Consider the following 25,646-nt stretch of genomic DNA (forward strand, 5'->3'; position numbering starts at 1 on the left):
ATTTCATGTATATGGGCTAATACTTCTACACAGTGAATGTTTGAGTTTAATGGATTATCTTCAAAGAATTCAAATTCAATTCAAAGAAGAATAAGAGCTTAAGAGAAGGGTGCATATACATATTAAGTTTTATCTAGTAGACATGGTGGCTTGTAAAGTGCTTTAAAATGTTGCTGACGGACCTTTCAGTAATGATTAATTCAGTGAAAACTCACATGATGAAAATTTTTAAAATCTAGGCGTTAAAAGTGAAGCACAGGATGGGTGGGGAGCTCTTGAAGATCAGCAAACGGGATCGCGCTCTTTGAGTTTTCAAATTAGAGGGCAAATTCCAACAAGGAAACCAGGACAGGAAGCTTTGGATACACAGCAGAGTGCGTTTAGAATGTTCCCCATCAGGTTCTCAGATTCAAAATGAAGACAGTGCAAAGACAGGTTAGTTAAGGGAGTAACATCTGAAGGCACACCGATTAAGAAAGGTTTCAAGCGAAGGCTATATACATACAGAAGGAGGTGGAGATGTGGCCAACTTTGTTTTAAATGTAATTTTTTTTGTGGAAACAAACTACTGAAACTAAAAGTCACAAAATATTGTAGAATGCGTGCCAGGGAGAACCATAGAACGGTTTATAATAAAAATGTGGTCAATGCATGAAATGTATCCCAATACGTGTTTGTGAAAAGAGTGCAGAAAATCTAAGTTCAAAGGTCTAGTACAAACAAAAGGGATATGTAATATGCAAGTGTAACTCTCAAAATGGAAGGATATTGGTAGAGACCGTGAGCCATGAGGAGGTCAAACATGAGCTAACTTAATGGGGCAGTTGATTAATTTATGATGCCAGGTATTACCATCAAAGGCAAGTTTGTCTAGGAACAAAACGCTAACCACAAATATAAGAGTATCTGGTCTACATTTATAGGTCACTTTATTAATTCCTCATTTCTCCTACACAGTTAAAATTATTTTCTTCTGTTCATTTTGTATCATGATACATTGTGTAGCATAAATGACGAAATTCATTGAAAACAATATGATAGTGTAACGGACCATATAAAACACGTGTGTAGGTTTAAATTTTGAACTATAATTTAATGTTAATACTGTTTCCTAATATATATTGTTTAACGAACTCAAAATATTTAAATAGTTTAAAAAAAATTACAGAATCACATTTGGCTCTGGACATAACATGCTAACCCTGGTTGAATTTAAAGGCAAGATGGATATTTTAAATGCACACTAGATTGCATAAAATAACCTTAGTACAGGTCAACAAGGATAAAATACATTCACCAAACTTTTCTTTTCCCATTTATTGGTGACAAACACTACGTTTTACTTACATTCCATGGGGAGAGAAAAAATTCCAGCGTAAACAATGAACCAAAGCAGTACTTAACTTGCAAGGTTATCGTGCTTTACCTGACCATAAGCAAAAACTTATTGTTCACATTTCTGTGAACAATAACACAACATCAAAAGCAACACAGTTTATACATAAACATAGGTAATTTTTTTCAGCCCTACATGGAGATGTAATTAAACAGTATAAAGCACTCAAGGAAAATCAATTTGCATTTTTAATATGCTAACTGGAGATCACATCTTGTAACGCAGTGATAATTTTTGTACCTTCCATACAGTTTTTATAACTTTTAAACAAAGACCAAAACAACTACATTCTTGTTGCATTAAAATAAAAATGTAATCCCAAAAAAACTTAAATGTTTAAGCAACACTGTTTAAAAATTCCTAAAAGACTTAATTTACATAACCGTTGCAGATTTAAATTAATGTTCATCGACTGCGACTTTTACTTTTTAACATAAGGGCACACGCATACTTGGCTTCTTTGAATCTAAGCTTATTCTCTAATTTAATAAAATAACAAAAAATATAACTACATTTATAGATATGATCTTTTTGGTTGACAATTAGTCTTAGACAGCATTTCTAAACTGCATTTTTCCGGACACAAACTTAAATGAAAATATACTTCATGTAGTTTCAATCAAAACTAATGAAAGATTGCATTTCATTATAATTTGATGAAAAAGCAACTACGTTGGTTTAGAAACTACAGGAAGCTGTAAATGCTGTAGAAATCGAAATCAGTGAAGTTACAAAGAACAACAAGCATTTGATTTTCAATGGTGCTTTCAGGTTTGGATCCAGTCAAAGGCCTACTTAGGCAGTGCTGTCCCGTGTTTGTCCCAAAGTGTTTGAGTTAGCCGGTTTGAGGAAGTTGCTCGTCACTTCTTGTCTCAGATATCTGGAAAACAAACATTGCTCACTTACAATGAAGACTATGGAGGTAAACAAACAGACTGTATAAGAGAGGGCAGTGGTCAATGGCATGGTATATTTGTGCACAAGTGAAATACAATCTACATCATAAATCGAGGGACATCTAAAAGTGAACTTGGGAGATCCTTGCTATAAATAAATTATGCATTGACATCCTAGTCAATTTGGTAAGGGTAACATTACCAACGAAATTAGAAATATCACTCACGCAAGTATGGCAGTGAAGGTAAGCCTGCATTGTTGAAGTTTTCTGAAATGATGGTGCAGCATATTTTAAGCACAGGTATAAATGATAAGGATCACCAAACTAGAAAATGTACAGTATAGCATTAATGACAAATTAGCTTTAGTGACGGACATCCTCAAGATTCACACCTTTCTACTGAAAGTCAAAGCCCCCATTGTAATAGCCTCAACATCTCACCTAGTTTCACTGTCACTCAATTCAATGTTACAGTACTAAAAGCCTACCTAATTAGCCTATTGCCTTTTAAGCATCATTTACCGGATATGCCAGTAATTCTTTTCATTCAGGGTCCAATGTTGTATATTGTCTGGGCTACATTTAAAACAAGTGTAAAAATTCAACTAGAAACTAGAGTTTTAAGCTTGGCAGAAGGATGATAGTCTTACGCGTTCCAGGGATGAATTTACTTTAACTGAAGAGGAGAGAACCATCGAATGGCACATCCATTAACAATGCCTAGACATACCCTGGGAAGCCAGTAGACCTCATCCAGGCGTGACAACAAATATCACATTTGTGCCCATTTCCCGACCTGAGCAATCAACTGCATCCAGGACAGAAACCAATTTTGCATCATAACGGCCATCCGGTATTGCTAGGGCTAAAGACACTGAAAGGTTCTCTGGAACTGCAGGAAGTATTTCACCTACTATATCCTACAAAGTCCAGCTATAGTGACCTATGAGGCAGCTAATTTTGACTGAACGTAATGCAAGGCCGATGAGAAAATGTGCTTGTCACAGGTCTCTCTGCGTAGGAAATGAGTAAGGTTTCATTATACTGGTGGATGCCTGTACCACTAGACTATCCAGCATCAGGTGTTAAGCGAGGAAGTCCGGATCGCCCGGTGCCAGTGTGTGACGACTAGCTACCTGTCTATTCATGGGGGCCCAGAACATGGTTTTGCCCAAAGGGTATCTTTAAGGGCCATGTTAAATAGTAGGAGGGGTTGCTGTAGGTGAGTGGACATAAAAGAACTTTAATTAGGACATTAGTCATTACTTCCATGGTAGGGAGCTGCAGGTCAAGGTCCTCCGCAGCCTGTTACATGATCATGTCAAAAGAATAATTATCATCTGTGACTGGAGGAGAGATAAGTCTAGAGAGATCAGTCTAGTGTCTGTGGAGGGGTCTAGAACACTGGCATTCTGTAATTCTGCAAACCAACAGTCCTCATCATAATGTGGGATGAATGTCACTTTTATCATAGAAGTTATTGGCAGAATTACACCCAGGCGCGGGTGTAAAGTATGAGTTTCACTGTATGATAAAGGCAATACAACCGGAGTCAGAAGGGTTGGCTATGTGTTGTGCTCCGGTGAGATCGGAACACTCACTTGGTCGAGATGAGGCCAGCTCCGAGTCAGAGCACACTAATGGAGAATGATCCTCTTTCAGCGGCATCGATGTTCAGGAACTACTGTAGTGAGTCCAAAGTGGGTAGAAAGACAGAAATGGTGCAGCGGGCAACTCAACCGCGGGGACCCTGACTGAAGGCCTCTGGAGATCTTTGGGGTTCAAAGGTGCACCACAGAGAACCAGAAGTATGCAAATTATGTGCATCATGACTTCCACAAAGGCCTCCATTTGCTGCAATGTCACCAAAGGCATTAGGACCAAATTTGCAATCTGCACTGAGAAATAATATGGATTTGGGTCTAAAGCCAAGTAGCAGCATTACTGGCTTTAGACCCAAATCCATATTCTTCCCCACACTTCCCCATGACACGATTGACACTTTCCATGAGTGTGTCAGCAAAGCAGTTTTGGAGTTACAGACATAAGAAAAGGAACTATAACAACAGCAACAATAATCTTTCGTATAGTCAGCGACAAGCGCTCAAATCACTTATGGAGGATACCAACATTGTCATCCGTCCAGCAGACAAAGGTGGCAATGTTATCATGGACAAGGAAAAGTACATTGCTGAAGCCCCTAAGCAATTAACAGACAATATATACCTATCACTGCAGAAACATATAATAACAGCATTACTGACATCTGGATTGAACTTACCACGTGGAAGGACAAAGGTATCCTGGAGTGGGAGGAATACAGATATCTCAAAAACGATCATCCAGTTCTTTACTTGCTGCCCAAACTACACAAAAATCCTCTTGACCCACCAGGTAGGTCTATAGTCTCGTCTAGGGGAAGTGTGTCAGAACATGTTTCCAAATATGTGGACCACTTCCTCAGGGATTGGGTCACATCCCTACCTAGTTACATCAGAGACACCAAGGATTTTCTTATGAAAATCCAGGATGTAAAATGGGATAAAGACTCTCTCCTCATCACACTTTATGTCCAATCACTCTATACCATCATCTATCATCGTCAGGGTGTGGAGGCATGTGGTCATTTCCTCATAGGCAGGCCATTACGCTTCAGAGGACATAGCAAGATGATACTTGGCATGATAGAATACTGCCTTTCCAACAACATCTTTCTGTTTGATGGGGTCCTGTATAGGCAGGTGGTCAGTACCGTGATGGGTTTGTGCTTTGCTCCCAGCTTTGCCAACCTCTTCAGGGCCGCTGGGATGAGGAGGTATTTGCCAGCCCTGCCTATGCCGGTCACCTTGAACACGTTACCACATGGATGCGTTACATTGATGACCTGTTCATCGTTTGGAAAGGCAGTGAACAGGAGGCTATCCAGTTTATTCATGGTTTGAACATCAATAACAACAACACTGTCCTCACAGGTCACATCAGCAAAACACATGCTGAATACTTGGATGTCAGGTTTGACATCAAGAACAACCAAATATTTACCACACTTTTCAGGAAAACCACTGCTGGTAACAGCATTCTACATGCCCTCAGTAGTCATCTAGAGACATTGAAATGGAGTATTCCATATGGAGAACTGCTGAGGGTGAAAAGAAACTGCAACACCGACACTGCTTATCAGCAAGAGTGTGAGGAAATGTTAACATGCTTCAGGATCAGGGGATACCCCAACTGGGTACTGCGGAGAGTGAAAGTAAGAGCGAATGGGGTACCCAGTGCCATCACTATAACTGACAAACCCGTAGATTCTACAGAAGATAGCGAGAGTAAGACCCGTCTCATTATGACTTTCAATTTTGATTCTAACAGCATTCAAAGGATCCTTGCTAAGAACTGGGATATCCTCATATGTAATATCATTGGTGAATCCATTTACTCTAGACCCAGCATCACCTATAGGAAAGGCAGAAACATCAGGGATAGGTTACCACTTATCCCACCGGACATGCACATGGTCTCCAGGGATTTTTACCTTGCGGCCACTGCAAAGCCTGCAAGAACAGTAATTTCATCAGTAAGATCACCTACAATGGGATCAAAAAAGAAATCTGCCAATTCCTGACTTGCAGTTCCACTTTCGGGATATATGTGATTGAATGTCCGTGTAAACTCTGGTACATTGGCAGTACCACCTTATTGGCCAAAAAACGTGTACTGGAGCATTACCGGGCTATCTCACATGACGAAAAGTATCCAGTGGCCCGAAACTTCAGGGACAAACACTACTCCAATCCTAATTTGCTTAAATTCTTCATTTTAGAGCAAATCACCAAGAGCCCCAGGGGATGAAGCAGGGTGTTGAAACTCAGAGAGAGGGAATCAAAATACATAGTGAACTTCCAGACCAAGGACCCAGGGGGGCTTAATCAAGATGAGGAACTGGCAATACATCTTAGGGACATGGAATGTTTTAAATATGTTTGCGCTCTCCTTTCTACAGTAACTTATGTGATAGATGCACCCATCACTTGTTTCCTTTTACTCAGTAATGTGCAAGTGATGAAATTTTGCTACATTAGTTTCAGATTTGGTTAAGTATATTTTGATGTATTGTTCTTTTTATGTCTTTTCACAGGAGGAAAGGAAGGGGCCCAGATACTGGCACTCACTCTTCACAGGCAACCTACCCTTTTCCCCTCATCACTGGCTACTCTTTTTGATGGACACAGAGCATGCACTACACTGTAGGGTTTGGACATGGAGATTGTCTCCTGTTTGGTAACAGGAAACTCTGTATTTTCCTCTGAGAACGTCATGGGCACTTGCCCGGTATTGTCTTCCATGGAGTACCCGGCTCTTGGCCGCTTAATTCTGAATTTAGTACCTGCCACACCATTTGTCACTTGATCACCAACTTAACAGTGGCCTACACTGTCTTACGTGTTTCCTTCAAATTACATTTTGACACCTTGCATGCACATGCCTGCCAGGACAACACGGTGTGACAATGTTTGTGGCGTCAAGGCTGCATATTCTTTAGAAGAATTGTCCAACAGAGTGCATATTCATTGGTCTAACTTTTTCAGTTGCACATATGTATTTATTTATATTTTGGATACATGCTCTGATATATTTAATATTAGCAGTTCTTTCTGTTGGACTGTGTTGGCAGGTCTACCCGTATCTAGAGTTATTTTCACATGGGAAGAACACGTGATTGCGGCCGTAGCGCCAATAGTCTCCTCGATAGAAACGTGCGCTGCATTTTCGAGCCTAACGCGTTGTTTTAGGATCATGTTCTATTTGAAATATGTTTACATTTGATTTTCTGTATATAACAGTGATATTTAACTGTGACCCAGAGATTAACTTACATGACCTATGTGTTTATGTGACAGTAATACACATTACAAAGTGTCTGCCACAGGACTGTTCACATTGTATACATTAGTTGTCCTCTTTCCATGTTGTGTTTCTCGATGATTTATCAATCATCAGTTTGTACACAAACATTCACGTGAACAAGGCTTCGCCTGAAAGCCGAAACGTGTAGTGAATAAACACCCTTAAAACCTTTGGATTGTCTTGTGGAGTACATATCGCTGAAAGCGCACGATATTTGAGCTGTGTTTTGGATTATTTACCGGGGCGCTCCGCCGGGGTGTGCGCCACCTCTCTCGGGTCCCCAGCGGTCACAAGGAGCAACTTCCGATATATATATATATCTTTACAGTTTCTGCAACCAGCGCGTTTACGCCACAGAATGACGGACCACCAAACAGCAAGTGATGTATTTCAGGAAGTTTTATTTTCTCCTTTTCTTTTCAAGCATGACGCGTTTCGGTTAACGGGTAACCTTGATCACATATATATATAATGTATTAAATATATATACGTGTGGTCGAAAAGCATCATGGACATCAGTGAATAAATACATTGTTTGCACCTTAAATCATTTTGGAAGCTTTGCCTGCTTCGAGTGGATTGGACGAAGTTCTGGGATTGTGTGCGTGTGTGTGTATATATATATATATATATATATATCACAGCTCCAAACAATCCACGAATCCTTAATTCGTAAAGAAGGCAGCACACTCAGGGGTAGTTCCACATGGATTTAATGAGGGAACTTACAGCATACGACGCGTTTCGCCAGAGGGCTTCGTCAAGATATGCAAAGGGTAAGGCGTTTCAATTCATTATAAACAAAAAAATCTTACTTCCGCTATTACAATGGTAAGCAAAGAAGGACTATGTACATGGTGACAAATGGAACCGCCATGTTGGAAAGGTATATCCTAACACTGTTATATCCAAATAAACAATTAATATACAATCAATATACATATTTACATGAGATGCAACACCTCTAAAACATAATGGAGGGTTGCAAAATTGATCAAGCCCTAAATGGGCGTGATGAGTCCTTCTGACGTGATAACGCCCGAGATGGGCATAGCAAATGGACAGGTGTGTAGTACAATAGATGGGGTGTTGGCAAAAATAATAAACTGTGATCCAGGGAGCCAATATGTGCACGTAAATACATATATACATATATACAATTATACAGTGAGCAGCGAGTAACAGTACTCGACATAATCAAGCTGCATGGCACGGAATCCTGTAAACACAGAGAACACACCCTCAACGCCATAGCCATAATAACAGGCCTAAATATCGCCCTGAATGGGCCTGTGTATTACACCTGTACAAAAGAAATAACCAATGAAAAGGGGGGATGTAAGAACAAAATTCTAAATATGAATGACAATCATGTAATCCTAAAACCAGAAATACGAATAACAAGTATGGAAAATAAAGAAAAAGAAAAAATGCGAGAATGCAATACGAATGCCAACATAGAGCTCCATCATGGATACATGCAGATTAACCCAAATGGACTGAAAGTTCTTCGTGCATATTAAGACCTTTGGGGTGTTTACTCTGCAAGTCAATGATGTATCTTGACTCCAGCCTTCTAAGTTTGAGAAGGCGGTCGCCACCCCTGATATTCACTGCTACACTATCGAGACAACAATAAGCTAACAGGTCCCTGTTGCTATTATGTTTCTTTTCAAAGTGCCTCGCTACAGGGTAGGTGGCGTCTTTTTTGGCAATGGCACGCATATGTTCTAAAATTCTTAATTTAACTGCATTGGTGGTGCTCCCAATGTAGTTTAAGCCACAAGGGCAAGTAAGACAATAGATGACATATGCTGTAGAGCACGTAAGGAATTTGGCAATCTTTTTGGGTGCTGACAGACCTGGAATTTTAAAAGCAAGCGTCCGCTTGCTATATTTACAGGCCTTACACCGGCCACATGGGTAGAAGCCTTTGAGTGCCGGTAGTTTGGCTTTATTTTCAGGAACTGAATAGTGACTCGAAACCAGCTGGTCTCTGAGCGATCTGGCCTTCCTAAATGTTACAAGAGGATTACTGGGCAAGTCAGCCTTAATGATGTTGTCTGACATTAAGATGTGCCAATTCTTTTTAAGTATCTTTTTGACTTGGCCAGCATTGCGGGAAAAGGTGGTAATGAGGCGAAATGCCCCATTGATGGATTTACCTATTTGCTTAGGTTCTAACAATGTTTTCCTCTGCATCTTATTGGCTCTGTCAAGAGCCCTGGTTAACACCTTTTCACTATAGCCTCTGATCCTAAATCTTTGAAGACTAGCCTCTGCTGCCTTCTTAAAATCCTCTTGATTGGAGTTGTTACGTCTAAGCCTTAGGAGTTCTCCGTAAGGGATGCTCTCTACCAATTGGCGTGGATGGCTACTAGTGGCAAAGAGGGTGGAATTCCCTGCCGTCTCTTTCCTGAATAGTTTAGTTTGCACCATTCCCTTGTCATCTATATACACTGTGAGATCGAGGTAGTTCACAGAAGTCCTGCTTATATGACCTGAGAACTTTAAATTCATGTCATTGATGTTAAGTAAGTCTATGAACGACATGGCAGTGTCTATTGGACTTTCAAGGATGATGAACAAGTCATCGATATATCGATGCCATCCAATTATTCTGTCATGCCACTCTGGATTGGTGGTTCTCCAGGGAGCTTGCTCCTCCCACCAACCTACAAAGAGGTTAGCGAAGCTAGGAGCAGAGCAAGCTCCCATGGCAACTCCAGAGATCTGCCTGTACAGCTGCTTGCTGAAAAGAAAAATATTATTTTTCAAGCTGAAATTCATAAAATCAAGCAACATTTTATTATGTTCATAGTAACACGCAGGACTTTTATCCAAGAAACTCGCCATGGATCTCAACCCGTCGTCATGAGCTATACACGTGTACAGACTGGCGATGTCTAATACCATCATGCAGTAAGTGTCTTTCCATACAATGTTGTCCATCAAAGTCAAAAAGTGTTTAGTGTCTCTAAGATAAGAGGGCAATGACATAACCAAAGGTGAAAGAAAAGAATCAACATAAATGGAGAGGTTTTCGGTGAGACTACCGTTGGAGGCGACAATGGGCCTTCCCGGAGGATTGGACATGTCCTTATGTACCTTGGGAAGGTAATAAAACGTAGGAATCACTGGGCTTAGACAACGCAGATATAAATATTCGTCTGTGTTGAGCATGGTGCTGTTGTACCATTTAGATATCATGTCGTGGTACTCACCCACACTCTTATTGTAATCTTTTTCTCCCACGATAGTATACGTTTCCATGTCTCCCAAAAGTCGATTAGCCTCATTTTCATATTGTGCCGAAGTAAGTAGCACAATGTTCCCCCCTTTATCAGAGGGTTTACAAACCAGGCTGGAATCAGAACACAGAGTTTGTAGCGCAATTTGCTGTTGTTTAGTAAAATTCTCATTTGAAGAGGTATATTGTTTCGTCCTCCGTAGTCTGGTAAGATCTCTCAGAACAGCGTCTGAAAAGATGTCGATGGCGTCGGTGCTCATAATAGGCATAAAAGTGGATGCCGGTTTAAATTCACTTTGATTTAAACCGGTGTATATAGATGACAAGGGAATGGTGCAAACTAAACTATTCAGGAAAGAGACGGCAGGGAATTCCACCCTCTTTGCCACTAGTAGCCATCCACGCCAATTGGTAGAGAGCATCCCTTACGGAGAACTCCTAAGGCTTAGACGTAACAACTCCAATCAAGAGGATTTTAAGAAGGCAGCAGAGGCTAGTCTTCAAAGATTTAGGATCAGAGGCTATAGTGAAAAGGTGTTAACCAGGGCTCTTGACAGAGCCAATAAGATGCAGAGGAAAACATTGTTAGAACCTAAGCAAATGGGTAAATCCATCAATGGGGCATTTCGCCTCATTACCACCTTTTCCCGCAATGCTGGCCAAGTCAAAAAGATACTTAAAAAGAATTGGCACATCTTAATGTCAGACAACATCATTAAGGCTGACTTGCCCAGTAATCCTCTTGTAACATTTAGGAAGGCCAGATCGCTCAGAGACCAGCTGGTTTCGAGTCACTATTCAGTTCCTGAAAATAAAGCCAAACTACCGGCACTCAAAGGCTTCTACCCATGTGGCCGGTGTAAGGCCTGTAAATATAGCAAGCGGACGCTTGCTTTTAAAATTCCAGGTCTGTCAGCACCCAAAAAGATTGCCAAATTCCTTACGTGCTCTACAGCATATGTCATCTATTGTCTTACTTGCCCTTGTGGCTTAAACTACATTGGGAGCACCACCAATGCAGTTAAATTAAGAATTTTAGAACATATGCGTGCCATTGCCAAAAAAGACGCCACCTACCCTGTAGCGAGGCACTTTGAAAAGAAACATAATAGCAACAGGGACCTGTTAGCTTATTGTTGTCTCGATAGTGTAGCAGTGAATATCAGGGGTGGCGACCGCCTTCTCAAACTTAGAAGGCTGGAGTCAAGATACATCATTGACTTGCAGAGTAAACACCCCAAAGGTCTTAATATGCACGAAGAACTTTCAGTCCATTTGGGTTAATCTGCATGTATCCATGATGGAGCTCTATGTTGGCATTCGTATTGCATTCTCGCATTTTTTCTTTTTCTTTATTTTCCATACTTGTTATTCGTATTTCTGGTTTTAGGATTACATGATTGTCATTCATATTTAGAATTTTGTTCTTACATCCCCCCTTTTCATTGGTTATTTCTTTTGTACAGGTGTAATACACAGGCCCATTCAGGGCGATATTTAGGCCTGTTATTATGGCTATGGCGTTGAGGGTGTGTTCTCTGTGTTTACAGGATTCCGTGCCATGCAGCTTGATTATGTCGAGTACTGTTACTCGCTGCTCACTGTATAATTGTATATATGTATATATGTATTTACGTGCACATATTGGCTCCCTGGATCACAGTTTATTATTTTTGCCAACACCCCATCTATTGTACTACACACCTGTCCATTTGCTATGCCCATCTCGGGCGTTATCACGTCAGAAGGACTCATCACGCCCATTTAGGGCTTGATCAATTTTGCAACCCTCCATTATGTTTTAGAGGTGTTGCATCTCATGTAAATATGTATATTGATTGTATATTAATTGTTTATTTGGATATAACAGTGTTAGGATATACCTTTCCAACATGGCGGTTCCATTTGTCACCATGTACATAGTCCTTCTTTGCTTACCATTGTAATAGCGGAAGTAAGATTTTTTTGTTTATAATGAATTGAAACGCCTTACCCTTTGCATATCTTGACGAAGCCCTCTGGCGAAACGCGTCGTATGCTGTAAGTTCCCTCATTAAATCCATGTGGAACTACCCCTGAGTGTGCTGCCTTCTTTACGAATTAAGGATTCGTGGATTGTTTGGAGCTGTGATAATACAACGGGTACACCCCCGTTTTGGCGTGCACCCGCTCACGAGTGCAACCGGCTGGTGTTTTGGAGCATTTGATATATATATATATATATATATATATATATATATATATTACCTACTGGCGGTCGCCAGTAGGTATATATAGTTAGGATTTTTTCCCTATGGGATTTTTGAAAATTCTATGTCTAATAACTTTGGCGTTTGTGGACGGAATTGGCTGAAAATTTCTGGAAAATGGAACATTTTGTTTCTGAGGAGCCCCTGAAAATTTGGGGGGGGTTCGTCCAGGGGGGGCCGAGAAAAAAGGGGGGTCCCAAAACGTGTTTTTAACATTGAGTTTTCCATAGGGCGGTTAGCCTCACTTTTAGCCCGAACGGCTGAATGGATTTGCACGAAACTTGGCAAAATTGTAGGGACTGGTAGCCCGATGTGCCTTTTGTAGGTCTCAATATATGTGCTGCAGTGGATTTTGAGAAATTAACGTTCAAAAAAAGATATATATCTGTAAGCGCGGACCGGGCAGCGGCCCGGTTCGCGGACCTTAAGCGTACCGGAACTTCGCGTAGCGAAGCTGATTGGCTCTCCGGTGTCTGTCAACATTCTAAACAGTCCGGAGCGGCCGCCATCTTGTCTCTCGGTAGGATCGAGAGACAAGAGGAGGCCAAAACAAAGGGGGAAATAACTATAAGGGGGCATAGTAGATCCTCGCTGACCCCCTAGGTTTAATGTGGAGGTTTTAAAGGGGCCCCGCGGGGCAAAAAAAATAAAAAAATTTTTTGTTTTTTTTTCGTGGTTCGCGCGCGGTCCGCGAACCGGGAAGCGTTCTGGGGAGCGTACTACAATGAAAAATGAATGATAGTCTTTTCAAATGCTGTATGTTAATTGATTGTTGGATTTTTTGATTATTTTTTATTTCCTTTATCTTCCCAGGGAGCGACCCGGTACGCGAACCGTTGAGCGCCTCGGTTCGCGGACCTTAAGCGTTCCGGGAGTCCACCATTTTGTGTTTTGGTCGAATTAAGATACAAGATGGAGGGCAATTAATGTTCGGAATGGGTAGAAGGGGGCACGGTAGAGTTATCTTGACCCCCTAGGTTTTCTGAGGGTGGCTGAGGAGGTTTATATGTGCGAAAAAAAAACATTTTTTTAAAAAAAATTCACGAGGTTAGCTCCCGGTACGCGTACCGGGTAGCGCCCCAGGGAGCGTACTTTGTTGAAAATTAGTGAAAAAAGTTAGAGTAAAATAATAATTGTGAGTGATTAGATGTAGGGTAGCTCTGAGAAGAGCTTTTGGGTTTATGGTACATTTAGGTACTTATAAGTAGGTACCAATGCACATTCTTAAATTCAGAGTGAAAACTCTGTTGCCCTCATCTGAGAAGTGAACTCCATCTCCTCTGTAGATATCTTGCATGTAGTAACGCAAGTTATTGTTGTACAGGGAGCCCATTCCATGGTCTCTCATGTAAGCTGAAACAGATTTGTTTACATGCTTCCTCGACTTCTCAATTTGTGGACAAAATTGGTTTGACCACCTCCATTTCTGTCTTTGGCATATATTTGAATATACCAAGGCAGTCTGAGGAAAAAGTGCCATTAATTGCTCAAAGGTGTCCTTTAAAAGCATTTCCAGACCTACACCAGTCAAAGTGCCCAAGTCATTACCTCCACAGTGCACAATTAACAGGTCAGGTTTTGGCAAATGCATAAAGGTTTTCACCAATGGTATCAATTGGTGACATTTTAATCCTCTGTGGCCAAACCACTTAATTTCCACATCTTGTAAATTGAGGTTAGGTAAATTCCTGCTTTCAACGTACCTTTGAGCCCAGTGAATATAACTATGACCAACAATCCAGACAGAAAACATGGTGAGAGAAGGTTCTCCTGCAGTCAGATGAAGTGTGGCAATGAAATGGCAGTTGAAAAAATGAGAGTGTAAAATGAAAAAAAAACTGTGGAGTTTCTGTGTTCATGAAGCAGTAACAGTGATTGGTGGATTTTGATTGATGAAAACAGAAAGTTAGGGTGCACAGATGTGTTCTTTGAAAGATGTATTTTGAGTGGTCAATAAAAAATCATTAAATGAAAGAATGCACTGGATATGCAGGTGCACTGAGAGTTCAGAGTTCAATTGCAACATTGTTGTGTGAACTTGCAAACACCAGAGTTTTTCCAAGAGGTGGTTGCTATGGAAAATAGGCAGAAAGGGCAGAGGGGGAAGGGTTTTCATTTGAAAAAAAGTGAGGGAAGAGTTTTGATTGGGTGACATGAGAAATATGTGTGAAGAATTACAGCATTTCTGTGCTTTTGATAGCTGCAGACTCTGGAGTGCATACCTTTTGCTCTGCTGAAGACAAATTGGTGTGTTTCTTAGACTGTTTTCAAACTCAAAGTATTTGCTAAGGTGAGAAAATATTTCTTTAATTTAGATAGAGAATAGTGTGCTTTAAGGAGAAAATTATGATTTATGTGGCGCAAATTGCTTGTAAATATGCTCTCACATGTGTATGGAAAATTTTGATTTTGAATGTTTGTGTTACATAGCCATGTTAAAAGTGACCCAACCATGCTGGAAAGCCAATCAAAAAACGCTTTCATGTGTTTTAATGACATTTTAAAGTCATTTTCCCATGTGCAGTGTTTAGAAATTATGATTTGAAAATCGTTTTTGGGGAAAAGGAATTGTTTTTAAATTCATGACAAGGACATAATGGTGTATGGTTCTTTATAAGGCAATTGACTGTCCCTGATGTTATTTTTCCCATTTTAATGTAAGACCTTTCTCTGTGGCGCAAATTGCTTGTAAATATGCTCCCACCTGTGCATGGAAAATTTTGATTTTGAATGTTTGTGTTACATAGCCATGTTAAAAGTGACCCTACCATGCAGGAAAGCCAATCAAAAAACGCTTTTATGTGTCTTAAGGACAATTTAAGTAATTTTCCCATGTGTAGTGTTTTGAAGTTATGATTTGAAAATCGTTGTTGAGGTAAAGGAATGTTGTTAAAATTTATGTGCGCCATATGCCCCCAAATTTCTTTTTTAGGGTTGCAGCAGGGTGTTCTTGAGACACCCCTGCACCTTTGGAATAAATTCCTAATTTGTGATGAGCAAACTGTTAATCGCAAATTGCACCTTCATTTATATGAGCCTCCTAGCCCATGGAAATGAATGGGTAAAATAGCAATTAGCAATTTGCTCATTGCAAATTAGGAATGGTAAAGAATTGCTATTTATTCCTTAAAATTCGCTATTTAGGAAATGCAAAATAGTTTGATGATACATATGGCGGTTGATCTCTAACAAGATAAGAAGCTTATGGATTCATTTATGGTGACTGGCGCAATGAAGTAGACATCACTTACTTCATTGGTAGAGCTTTACATATATTATCTCCTCTGTATTCTTCATCAAGCGTAAATTTAATCTGCAACCCTGAGTAGGCCTCACTTTAAACAAACCTCTGGATAGGCTACATCTTATTGTTATCCTGTATTAATCATTTAAAATGCTAGGGACAGATTTATGATAGGTGTATACCTCTTTTGCGCCACTTAGAAAACATTGTCCATGGGGAAATGACTTAAAATGTCCTTAAGACACATGAATGTGTTATTTTAAAACGTTTGCAATTTTTTTGGGTCACTTTCAACATGGCTATGTGACTGAAACAGTCAAAATCTAAATTCGCAATGCACAGGTGGGAGCATATTTACAAGGAATGTGCTTCATGGGGAAAGGTCTTATAATGTAATATGGGAAAAATGACATCAGAGACACTGAAATGCCTTATAGAGAAGCATACACCATTATGTCCTTGTCATAAATTTGCAAACCATTACTTTTCCCCAAAAACGATTTTCAAATTATATTTTGAAAACACTGCACATGTGGAAATGACTTAAAATGTCAATAATTCAAAATTTGCGATTCCTTAAATGCAATGTATCAAAAAAAAAAATATGTAAAAAATGATATTAAGGATTTGGAAACTACCACCAACTTCTAGTTTGTGGTAATTTGCGAATTCTTTTCAAAAAGCATTTTTTTCAACAAAAAAAAAAAGGTCCCATATGACGCCCATACATGCCATTAGGGCATGTAGGTGTGCCATATGCTCCCAAATTTCTTTTTCAGGGGTGCAGCAGGGTGTTCTTGAGATACCCCTGCACGCTTGAAAAAAATCCTATTTTGTGATGAGCTAATTGCTAATCACAAATTGCAACCTTCATTCCTATGAGCCTCCTAGCCCATGGAAATGAATGGGTAATTTGCAATTAGCAATTTGCTCATTGCAAATTAGGAATAGTAAAGAATTGCTATTTATTCCTTAAAATTTGCTATTTAGGAAATGCAAAATAGTTTGATGGTACATATGGTGGTTCATCTGTAACAAGATAAGAAGCTTAGGGATACATTTATGATAACTGGCGCAATAAAGTGCACATTACTTACTTCATTGGTAGTCCTTTATATGTATTATCTCCTCTGTATTCTTCATCAAGCGTAACTTTAATCTGCAATCCTGAGTAGGCCTCACCTTAAACAAACCTCTGGATAGGACACACTTTATTGTCATCCTGGATTAATCATTTAAAATGCTAGGGACAGATTTATGATAGGTGTATGCCTTTTTTCTGACACTGTGCGTCACTTTTATGATGCAGCGGTGGTGCAAAAGATTTGCTATGAGGCGACAACATTACAAATTGATGCATTTACGCAGATATGTCATGGTGTAAAAAAAAACGTACCACATAAAACCCAAGCAGCAGTGATGCAAAAGATGCACCATGTCGCAAGACAGGCCTCACTTGGGGCCATATGTATCAAGCTAATTAGCATTTGCAAAGATCAAAATTCTATGAATTTCGGCCTTTGCGAATGTTAATTAGACAAATGGTATGTATCAAACAACTTTGATGCAAAATAAGGAGTAGCAAAATTTGCTATTCCTTATTTTGCGATTGCACTGAAGCATTTGCAAATTTTGTGACTACTTAAATGCAATGTATCAAACAAAAACTATGTAAAAAATGACATTAAGGATTTGGAAACTATTGTGGTAAATTGGTGGTAATTTGTGAATTCTTTTCAAAAAGCTTTTTTTCAAAAAAACAAAAGGTGCCATATGACGCCAACACATGCCCTTAGGGCATGTATGTGTGCCATATGCCCCCAAATTTGTTTTTCAGGGGTGCAGCAGGGTGTTCTTGAGACACCCCTGCACCCTTGGAAAAATTCCTAATTTGTGATGAGCAAATTGCTAATCGCAAATTAAACCTTCATTCATATGAGCCTCCTAGGCCATGGAAATGAATGGGTAACTTGCAATTAGCAATTTGCTCATCGCAAATTAGGAATGGTAAAGAAACGCTATTTATTCCTTAAAATTCGCTATTTAGAAAATGTAAAATATTTTGATGATACATATGGCAGTTCATCTGTAACAAGATAAGAAGCTTAGGGATAGATTTATGATGACTGGCGCATCACCAGGGATGTGACAGTCATCCTGCGCCACTGTTCCGCCACCCATGTTGTGCTGCATTTACAATGCGGCGCAGCATGGGGCAAAAACGGCACAGATGCGTGACGCATCTGTGCCGTAAAGGTGGCGCATTGCTGGAGTTGTATCGCAAGTGCGATGCAGCTCCAGCAAGGCTCAGGGGTGCCCCATCTCCACAATGCTGCGTCAAGACCTATGCCAGCTTCAAGCAGGCGCAGGGTTTTGACGCAGCTTTCTCCTATCTGATTGTAAATGCGGCACACCATGGGTGGTAAAGCAGTGGTGCACATTAACTGGTGCATGCCTGGGGATGTGCCATTTAATATAAATCTGCCCTTTAACATTTAAGTATGTGCAGGGGACACAGAGTCGGTGAGGCTTATCCAAGGTTAAGAAGAGATGAGTCCTGTTCAGTGAAAAATTAGACATAGGCTTCACCTGCTCAGCATTGCTGGACATGGCTAAATAATAGCTGCAAAATGTTAATCTTGTTAAACAATTTTACTATTATAATCTCTGAGATTTGTTTCTTACTCTGCAACATCTCATTGTTGTTATCTTTCTTTAAAGATAAAGACAACCTCAACATGAGCGACAATCTGCAATCAGTTGATTTTGACCTCATCATTGAACTTGTAATTGAAACATCAGTGGATGTTGATCCTTTGGATGATTTAAATCCTGAGGATGAAGAAGAGCGTGATGAGGATGCAGATTTGTCCGAATTATAGGATATAGGATGGGAAGCTGACCTGCTTGAGCCTTTGGAATTATAAACATTTATTTTTAAAATGTATAATCAATAAAAAGTAAAAAGGTAAACCGTTTAATTTAAAAATAAAGACACCTTCAAAAACAGGTTATGTGTAGTGTCTTCAATAAAATATTAAAATATGCTCATAAAATTAGATCAGATTCACATATAAAATAGCATAGGTAACATAAATATAAATGTCATTTCTTTTCTGGTATTTCTGTATTGTAAAATTGCCAATGACTAAAAAATCTTCAAATTAAAATGTCAAGTAGTGTGTTATGTTTTTGATCACTATTACTGATTTACTGTTTGATAATAATGTTTATTAACATTTTTTATTATATTTTTCCTCAGATTCAACTGCAGATCATTTCAAGATTTCACCATGCCTACAATACAAAGACAGATAAAGGCTGCAAAACGTCAAAGACAGCAGGTGAAAAAAAAACACGCAGCAGTCTTCTAACAAAAAGATTTCTCAAGCCACGAAGAAAGCACCGGGTAAGAGCTCTAAATATTTCATAAGAAATATTTGTAATAAAAAAAATATTACTACAGAAAATGTTTCAGTCCATAACACGAGAAGGAAATCAAATGGAAAGAAAAGGACAATGAAAAATGTTACTGCTAGAGCAAGAGATAAATCTGTGCATGATAGTAGAAGGAAACAACAGTTTAGGGAGATTCGTAAACGAATGTTCCGCAACAGGATAATTGGCAATTTGTTAAAAAATATTAAGAAAGGTCAACAGAAACTAGTTTTTTATAAGAGAAAAAAAAAAGTTGAGAAAGTTATTGATCAGGCATTTGAAATTAAACGTAAGTTATTTATTTTGATAATCAATAGAATTAGGAAGCTAAACAAGGCAATTTTTGATTTCAAAAGAAATAGTAGATGGAAGAGAATAGTTAATCGTAGTAATTTTTGTGAAGTTTTTTCTGGAGAATGGATGCATAGTTCAAGCTGGGAGGCATTTTTTAATGAAGAGAGTTATTTCCAGGATAATGATTTGGTGCATGCAGTTGACACCAGTGGTCGTGCTTATGAAGTGAAAGATGGTTGTCCAGTTGAAAAAGAAAAACTTGTGACAACAGAGGCAGAAGAGTTGTTAGGTAATGAGGTTTTAGGAAGACGTGCTAAGGGTCCTGTGTACACCTGGAAGTGTAGTAGTATTTGCAGTGTGCGACAGGATTCCATCAATTTGCTTTGTGATTTTGTACGGTCATTTAACAAAAAAAGTTTGAAGCAGAAAATGATGTTGTTGCAAGAATTAGATCCTTGCAGAGTAAGAGAAGTGACAGGTTTGCATGGTCATTCACTGGCTTGTCTTTCCAGGAGAGTATGCCAGAGTGTTTTTCATCATTTCAGGATGCTAGCAGTGCATCATAACAAAGTGAGGAAATTAGTTAGAATGTTGTATTATGCTAAGAGTCCAGCAATTATGCTGAAACAATTATGCGCTGCTCTTTTGCATGGTTCTGAAATAGATGTGAAGAATATATGTGAAGAAATTGAGTTTTGTTACTTTGGAAGTAAAGAGGAGAATGTTGAAATTGAGCAAGAAGTAGAGGGTCATTTGGAAGATAGTGTACAGGTTTCCAGTACAGATAATTTCCAGAGGGAAATTGCGACGTTTGACGTGAAATCAAGTGAGAGGCCTAATTTCACTTGTGTGTGTTGTAGACGCACTTATTATAAGAATCAGACTAAGTTAGTGGATTTATATGCAAAAAGTGAAAGGGAAAATAATAGTGAATGGAAGGATTTTGCAACATACTTGATGGTAGAAAATTGTTTTGATTTGGGATTGGATCAACGTGTGTGTACTTATTGTTGTAACAAATTAAAACAAAACCAGATGCCTGCTAGAGCAGTTCATAATAATCTGGAATTGGTTGAGATTCCTTCTGAATTGAAGGACTTAAATACTTATGAATCTATTTTGATTCAAAGTATCCATCCCTTTCAGGCTATTGTAAGAATGGAGCCAAAGACAGGGAAATTGCCTCCATCAGATTTACAGAGAGGATTAAAGGGAAGAGTTGTTTATTTGCCTCTAGATTTGAAGAAAAACATTAACACAATTGGAGTAGAAAAAGTGGAAGAGGAACCTCTGGTTATCTTAGTTAATGGGGTTCCGACAAAGAATAAGAAAATATGGCAAGATTTAGTAGATGTTAGGAAAGTTAAAAAGGCAACATTGTATTTGAAAAAAAATAATAAATACTATAAGAATGTATATGTTGCAGAAGAGGAAGTAAGTGAGGAAGAGGATAGCGATTTGTGTGCTGGTCAAATTGAGAAAGTAGAACCCTCTACTAGTGAAGAAATATATGAACATTATAGTGTTCATCCTTTGCATTCCAAGGAAGTCGTGGGGAATGCTATTGAGTTGTTTCAAATGAAACAAGCCAAAGGGAGTCCCATTAGTGTTTGGGAGGAAAGTTTGGAAGCTCGGTGTTTCCCACAGCTTTTTCCAACAGGTCAGGGAGGAAGATATGATGAGCGACCTCATCAAATTCCTGCTTCTGAATACCGGACTTTGCGATTGTATGCAGGAGATGCTAGGTTTCGACAATGCATTCCTTATTTGTTTCATCTCCTGTTTGAAAGCGATCTGTCTGGACTGTCATATGCAGTGAATCACATCTTGAAAAGTGGTATACACATGCAAAACATCTCGGCAAGTGATTTTATGGATAAAGTGAATGTCCAAGATAGTATTTTGGATTCTCACCTGATTAATCTCATGGCGTGTCAGCGTGGTACTAATGAGTACTGGTACCGTCGTCATGGTGATTTAAAATGTATGCTGAGGAACTTAGGTACTCCCACATGGTTCCTCACTCTGAGTTGTGCAGAGTATGGCTGGGAAGACTTACTTCAATTTCTACGAGAGGCAAATGCTAACGTAGATAACATCGAATTCAAGACACCCGGAGAACTGTGCTCTTTGGATCCAGTCAATGTATGTAGGTACTTCAATCATAGATTTGAAGCTATGATGTCTTTCATCATGAATAAGAAGAATCCACCTCTTGGAGAGGTGTTGGATTTCTTCTGGAGAAAGGAGTACCAAGCAAGAGGTGCTCCTCATATACATATGTTGCTGTGGATCAAGGATGCACCTAAATTTGGAACGGATCCAGAAGACTCAGTGATGAGTTTCATCCAACAGTATTCTACGTGTGCTGTTCCAAACGCAAAGGAGAAGAAAAGCCTAAGAGAAAAAGTTCTGCGTTTCCAAAGCCATCGATGTGGAAAGTACTGCCGTCGTAAATTCCGAAACAAAGACAAGTTCTACACCAAATGTCGTTTCGGCTTTCCACGACCGGTGATTTCTAAAGGAAGAGTAAACAGTTTGATGTCTTCGCTGCGACATAATGTGATGAAGAAATCACCTAAAAACACATACAATTTGAAGAGGAACGAAGAGTCCAAGTACATCAACGACTACAACCCGGTGATTTTGTCCATGTGGAATGCTAACATGGATATACAGTTTGTGGCTGATAACTGTATGGCTGTGGCTCGGTATGTGACGTCTTACATCACCAAAAAAGAGAAGACAGAATTGAAGGATATGTGGGAGGACATTTCCCATGAAAAGAGCCTCAGCAAGAAGTTGTACAGTTTCAGTCTGAAGATGTTGTCGCATCGAGAAATCGGAGCGTACGAATGTTCTGACCGGTTGTCTTCAGCAAGTCTCTATGCCAAGTCCAGGAGTATCGTTTGGGCGAGTCTTGGTCTTGCTGCAACGCGTAATCGAGTTCTCAAACCTGTGCGGGAAATTGAGTATTTGGCGGAAAAGGAGCCAAACAGTACCGACATTTTGAAGACAAACATGTTGGATACATATTATCCAAATCGAAGCAGTCACCTCGAGAATGTTTGTCTGTATGAGGTTCTGCAAAATTACATATTCAAGAGGAACATCAAAGAAGATACTGAGAAAGGAGTGTATGCTGTAATAGGAAGTGAGGGATGTCTGGTCAAGCAAAGAAAATGCCACTTGATAAACCATCGAAAATTGAGTGGCGAATCTCCTGAAAAAAAGGAGTTTTTCTATTTAGCACTTTTGCAACTTTTCAAGCCTTGGCGTGCAGAAGAGGAACTGCTTGGAGATTTCCTCTGTTACGAAGACTCTTTCAATGCCGCCAAGGAGACCATAGAATGTCCTGCTTTTCCCAAATATGTAGAAATGTTGAATGCGGAAATTGAGCAAGAAGCAACGATTGCAGCCGAGATTGCCAGAGACAGTTCTCAGGACAGTCAGAGTTCTGCTTCATTGAGTCAGGATCCACTAGGAGGACCTCTTATTGAAAATGAAGCTGCCACTGCTATGAATGAAGTGGAAAGAGCCATGGCACATGCTCAAGAGGATGCGGTTAACTTAGAAGAGTTGGAAAGGCAACTCAACGTTGAGCAGAGGAAAATATATGACGAAGTTACCATGCAAATTGATCATGGATTAAGTCATGATAAGAAAGAGTGCTCATGTACGTCGTTGAAGCCTGTCCGACTGTACGTGAGTGGAGAAGCGGGAACTGGAAAAAGTTTCCTCATTAAAGCAATTTCATGCTATTTGCAGGAAAGGACAGAGTCATCGCTGTCTTGTGTTGTCACTGCTCCAACTGGACTGGCAGCACATAATATTAAAGGGATTACTTTACATCGTTTACTGATGCTGCCAGTGGAGCATGACAACAAATTAGAATATCACAAGCTATCTGGAGATGCTTGTTTTGAAGTTTCAAGAATCTTGAGGAAAATGAAACTTCTTATCATTGATGAAGTAAGCATGGTTTCCAATGTCATGCTTGCCTTTGTGCATTTGAGGATGCAAGAAGTTCTCAAAACAGAGTATGATGTGTTATTTGGTGGCAAACACATCATTGTTTTCGGAGATCTTTTGCAGCTGACACCAGTGAAAGGGCAACCTGTGTTCAAAATGCTCACGCATGAAGATACCAGGAAGTGCCTAGGCAGCATTGGCAACGTCAATATATGGTTAAACTTCAATTATGCTGAACTGCATGAAAATATGCGTCAGGCGAAGGATGAAGTTTACAAGACTATTCTACAAGATGTTAGAATTGGAAAAGTGACCGAGCATGGGAAAGAAGCTTTACATGCACGATTACTGTCAAATTTATATCCAGAACAAGATGTTGTGCCTGAGAATATTTTTCAGAAAATTACTGAAAAGAAATCTGGAATATGTTTGATGCCAACTCTTGCAGAATGTGCCAAATTTAACAACAAAATGTTGCATTTAGAAAAGCAAGAGATTGTGAAACTGGAAGCTATTGATAGAGTAGAGCATATGGGATCAACAATTATTTTGTCTGAGAATCTGAAAACAAAATTGGATTCATTAGAGAAGAGTATATCTAAAACTGCAGGTTTTGAAAAGACTCTGAATGTGTGCTTGAACTGCCGTATAATTTTAAGAAGGAATTTACATGTTGAAAGAGGTCTGGTAAATGGATCAATGGGTAATGTTGTTGATTTTGTGAAATACAGAAATAGAGATGGAATTGAATTTTTAAAAATTAAATTTGATGGCATTGAGGAAGTACAGCTAATTGCTCGTTGTTCTGCTAGATTTTTGCTTGTAAAAGACTTATATGTTCGCCGTAAGCAGTTTCCGGTTTGCTTGGCATATGCGGTGACAATCCATAAATCGCAAGGTTTAAGTGTAGACAGTGCATTGGTGAATATTGGCAGTTCTGTGTTCAAGGAGGGTATGGCATATGTGGCATTGTCACGAGTTAGAACTTTATCGGGATTGTACTTGATTGAGTGTGATGTCACAAACATTTGTGCAGATCTAGATTGTGTTAAGGAATACAATAGGTTAAGAAGAGAGTATGCGCCACATTTGCCTCAGTTTCCTTTGTTTGAGAAACGTCTGGTAGGCCGGAAACGAAGAAATGAGAACAATACTGGGGAGGTTATAGCAAAAAGACAAAAAGTGAATGAACCTAAAATTACAAGCAGAAACAAAAAGGATTCTGTTGAAGATGTTGTTGGTTTTCAGTTTGAAAACAGTTCTGGTGTCAACTGCTATGCTAATGTAGTAATTAATGTTTTGTTTTCTCTAAAAAATGTAAAAGAAGAGATTGTGGTCAGTTCTGATCAAAGATTTTGCGGTTTGTTAAATTCTGTGTTAGAGAAATGTACCACTGATAGAAGAAACATAGAAAGTGTGTCTGAAATTCGAAATCTGTTAGACAGATGTTCAGGCCAGACACAATTCTCTCAAACTATTCAGCAAGATTGTCAGGAGTTTTTAATGTATATGCTTGATGTATTACATGCTGAAGGTGTAGATGTGGATCAGCTGTTTGGGCTTTCTTATCAATGGCAGCATGACTGCGAGAACTGTATGATATCAAGTACTACTAGTGTAGACTCAGAAAGATTTATATATTTAACTTTGCCAGACAGTAAATCAGTCTCCTTTAATAAGCTAGTAAAAGCTGCTAATCACAACATGGAGTGTAGCCAATGTAAATCTGAAATGATGTCCACATTATTTATACGAACATATGGCCAGTACGTCATTTTAATGTTCCAACGATGTAGGCCTGATGGAACAAAATTGACAACTTTAATAAAAAAATTTGTAGCTTCGCAGTTGTCAATATCAGGAAGGACTTTTGTAACTACAGCAATTATATATCATGACGGCCCTTCAATATCATCAGGACATTACACAGTTTATTTAAAGTCTAGAAATGGCTGGTCATTCTGCAATGATTCTGTTTTAATTTAAAAAAAAAAAAATTG

The 25,646-nt window shown here is 39.2% G+C and overlaps 1 protein-coding gene across 4 annotated transcripts in view; it reads right to left on the reverse strand.

Moving 5' to 3' along the window:
- Window positions 1–897: 897 nt before the first annotated feature.
- Window positions 898–25,646, reverse strand: part of STAU1 (staufen double-stranded RNA binding protein 1) — a 383,483-nt gene continuing 358,734 nt past the window's right edge. For all 4 annotated transcript variants that reach the window (XM_078651853.1, XM_078651856.1, XM_078651855.1 and 1 more), the window contains one exon: window positions 898–2,276. The gene's annotated coding sequence lies outside the window, so the exon portion shown is untranslated. The remainder of the gene's footprint in view (window positions 2,277–25,646) is intronic.

This window comes from Lissotriton helveticus, chromosome 7 (assembly GCF_964261635.1).
Source record: "Lissotriton helveticus chromosome 7, aLisHel1.1, whole genome shotgun sequence".
NCBI classification, from domain to species: Eukaryota; Metazoa; Chordata; class Amphibia; order Caudata; family Salamandridae; genus Lissotriton; species Lissotriton helveticus.